At 38.7% G+C, this 4,152-nt stretch overlaps 1 pseudogene; it reads right to left on the bottom strand.

Annotated features, from left to right (window-relative positions):
- Window positions 1-1,679: 1,679 nt before the first annotated feature.
- LOC100776294 (protein BPS1, chloroplastic-like) overlaps window positions 1,680-4,152 on the bottom strand; it is a 23,553-nt pseudogene continuing 21,080 nt past the window's right edge.

The following is a 4,152-nucleotide window of genomic DNA, read 5'->3' as shown; positions in this document are numbered from 1 at the left end:
AACCTTCAATTCATCTATCCACTCATTGAATTCGCTGATTCAGCTGTCCTCAAACAAGCTTTGAACATTGGTAAACCTTTCATCTAAGCTTCTTATGGAGTTAAAATCTCCCAAAATGCACCACAGCCATGCATCCATTGAATGTCTCAGCTGTTTTACTGTTTTTTTTGAACTGCAAAGATAATTTATATCAAAGTAGGAAAAGTAACAGAGGTACTACAAGATACATAGGATAATAAAATCCTGTAAGAACAGAAAAAACAACCCAACAACAAGCCACAACCCTGCCCTACAAGAAAAACATTAACTAAAAACTAGAGGCATTGCTGAGGACCAACAATGAAAAGGAACATTGAAGTCCCTTTCCCACCCTTTCATCCAAGTCCACATAAGGAAAAGAGTACTATCTGCCAGCTTAGAGATATCAAAAGACTGATTATGAAATATCATTTCATTTCTGAGCTTCCAAATTTTCCATCTTCTGTTAGAAGCCATTGATCCTGCTGTAGAGTAATGCTGAAGGAAATTATTCATTGGCCTACAGTGGATGACCCTGACTTCCTTCACCCAAGAAAAGAATTCCCACCACAAAGGCAGGACTTTAACACAAGTGAAGAACAAATGAGAGGCAGACTCAGGTTGGCTATGGCAGAATGGGCAAAGGTCACTGTCAATTTGGATTTGTCTCTTAGCTAGGTTATCCTTAGTAGGAAGTCTATCCCATAACAATCTCCAGGAAAAAGATAAAGCTCTAGGGGGGATTTTAATCTCCCAAAGTTAATGGAAGCCCAGGTGCTGGCCTTCATAAGGCTGCTCAGCTTTAATGGCTTGGTAAGCAGATTTAGTAGAAAAAATCCCATTAGCTTCAGCTCTCCAAACCCAGGTGTCCTTCAGGTTGGTATTTAGCCTGATTGCTGAAATTTGATCAATAAATTTTAAAGCTATCTCCATCTCATTATCAAATAAATATCTTCTCCAAGAAAGATTCCAATCCCATCCATTTTCAGAGAAAGATCCCACATCTGCCACCTTGTGATTTCTTTAGGAAGAAATTATGTATAATTCTGGAAATAGGTCTTTGAGGGGAATCCCCTCATCAACCCAAGAATCTTCCCAGAAAAGAATCTGATCACCCCTACCCACCTTCTAGCAAATTTGATTAGAAGCAGTAGTCATGCTCTGGTGTTGGTTAATGGCCTTTAGGTTAGCCCACCAAGGAGAGAAGTAATGCTTTTGAGGCCCCTAATCCAGTCCCCTCCAACCTTTGTATTTAGAAACCAAGATCCTATTCCAAAGATGGTCTGGTTGGTGAAACATCATCCATTTCCATTTGATTAAAAGAGCATTATTAAGGATCTTAATGTCTTTGATCCCTAAACCTCCCATATCTCTAGAAGCACAACATTGACTCCAAGATATCCAAGCAATCTTCTTCCCTTCTCGATTACCACCCCAAAGAAATTGCCTTTGGATGGCAGATAACCTATTGATCACTGCTGAGGGGGCCCTGAAAAAAGACAAATAAAACAGAGGTAATGTTGTTAGGACAACATTGATAAGAGTGATTCTGCCAGTCATAGAGATGCTTCTTTGATTCCACTTGCTCAGTTTAGCCTTAAACTTCCTTATTATCGGTTCCCAAACCACCTTTCTTTTTGGATTGACTCCAATTGGAATTCCTAAATAACAAAAAGGAAGCTGGAGCAGAGCACAGTTAAGGTAGGCAGCAACAGAGATGCACCAGTCCTCAGGTTGACCTATAGCTCCAAATTGACTCTTTGAAAAATTGATCCTCAAACCAAAGACCATCTCAAAGCTTCTGAGAATGACCTTCACAACTTTGACATTCTCCATGGAGGCTTTTCCAAAAAATATAGTATCATCAACATATTGAAGAACATCTACAGACACCTTGTTATTCCCCACCAAGAAACTTCTAAAGCAGTTTTTTGAGATTGCTTCCCTCATCAGACCTGTCATGCCTTCAGCCACTAAATCAGTTGTTTTACTGTATCCCACATAATTCTTTTATTGTGTATGTCACATGGAGAATAAATAGTAACAAGGGTGACCAGTTGATCTTCTTGGACCCATTCCCCAACCATTGATTTTCCTCTGCAATCTAAATGAATTATCATTCCACAAACATCGTATGCCACCTGCTGAGTTAATAGCTGGCAGAAATTCCCAACTTACATCTACATGTCCCCACAAAGCCTGACACATAGCTTTGTCAACCAATTCTTTCTTTGTTTCTTGAAGACAAATCATATCCACATCCTCCTGCTTAACCAATCTCCTTATTGCTCCCCATTTTACACCCCTCCCTAGGCCTCTAACATTATAGGAGATTATATTCATTGATTTGTGTTGCTGTCATCCCTTCTGTTTGCTTCTACTTTGTCCCTTTCCTCCATTTGCTGGAATTTTTGAATGATTGCCTCCTTGCTTCCCCCTCTAGTGAGACCCAATTGTTTGGCCATACTCCATAACCGAGTTGCCTCAAGAGTATACTGGTTATCAGACTCTGGGATTGCCTCTAAGACTCCATTGCTGACATGTGGCTGAGGAGAAAGGTCCTGAATAACCTTATGCGTTTCCCCTTGCATTGTCGAGATATTTGTAAGCTGAGGTTGTGTGTTTCCAGTATGCAATGCAGCTCCTGCAATAAATGGAAGAAAGCCCAAATCTGATTTTTTGTTGCACCTTCTCTACCGGGAATAAACCTGCTAGGTATTTTCACCCCCCCTGCTTGTGGGTTAAGGCCCAATGTGGACTCTTAGGTTGCAAACATAGTAGGGTGGCAGAAAAGAGAACCACAACAGTGCATGCTAATAGAATATTAGATGATGCAATCTTCTTGTTATGGACATGGCTCACACATTTGGAGAAGGATTTCGGTATCCATTTCAACCAATGGTCATCCAATATCAGAGCAGGATTTTCTAATAGTATAGCATAGCATACTCAAGCAAACAATTGTATTATGTTTATTTTCCCAGCATTGGTTCAACTGCATAGGGACCAATCCTGAGTTGTCTACCGCATTTTCTAGTACCTCTGGTACTTAATTAATATATTAGTATTTTGGCTGATAAAAAAAAAAAAACAACGGTGCATGTGAACCACAATGAAGAGTTTGTCTTTCATTTAGTTTTAGTCGTGGAGAATGTCAACCAAATGAAAACTGTTTGGTACAAAGTTGAGTTGCTATAATTCTGCTATATACAAAAGAGTCTATATAATTGATAACTAGTTAGGAGTTACAGTTGTTTTAATGACTTATGGTGTGTGTGAACATTCGTACCTTTTGAGTTCACTTAAGTTGATATAAAGCTATAAAATTCTTGCTATTATTATTAGGATAAAATTTATTGTGCTTCTGTTGACTTTGAAATTAAACTGGTCGTGACATAAGCTCGATCGTTACCAGCAGTTATTGATATAGTTTTGAATTGGTCTTGAAAAGGATAGCACCACTGGTGTTACTTACATGATAGTTTTTAAAGAAGCTGCATGGAGAATCTCAATTTTAAATTTGCTAAACCCTAAATTATGCTGCCATACTATTTTCAGATTCCATTAGGAGCGATTTTAGCCATTGTTGATCCTGTGGTGATAGGCATTGTTGAGAAGCCAGAGGTCATTGCTGTTTCGAAATTAATTAAAAGTGGTCTTGCAATCATTGTTGGAAAGTGAATTGTGTTGAAGCCTCGAACTCAGGTATTTATATGTTTTATTCGAAAACTATTCTCAAATTGTTTGTGTATGCATTACTGGTATAGTTGTAGAACTATTTGATTTATACGCACCAGTTGTTTCTAAGTACAGGATAAATTGCAATGCCATGAAAGTAGTATTTATTGAATAATTTGGAAAGTAAATAAAAAATAATCAATTTGCAAGCCCAATACCATTGTTTGGTAGATAAATTGCTGTATTTGTTTGACTAACTTATCTAACATCTAATGAGTATCTGTCAATAGTCCTCCCCTAAAGCTATCTTTGAAATCCAGCTTGTGCTGTTGACACACACACAGAGCCACACAGCCACACACACACCCACATACACACACACAACCACACACACAAACACGCACACCCACAGACCCCCCCCCCCCCACATATTTTTTAAATTTCACTCACCCACAA

The sequence above is a fragment of the Glycine max genome, chromosome 1 (assembly GCF_000004515.6).
Source record: "Glycine max cultivar Williams 82 chromosome 1, Glycine_max_v4.0, whole genome shotgun sequence".
Lineage (NCBI taxonomy): Eukaryota > Viridiplantae > Streptophyta > Magnoliopsida > Fabales > Fabaceae > Glycine > Glycine max.
The sequence above is the reverse complement of the archived record's forward strand: the minus strand, read 5'-3'. Positions and strand labels throughout refer to the sequence as shown.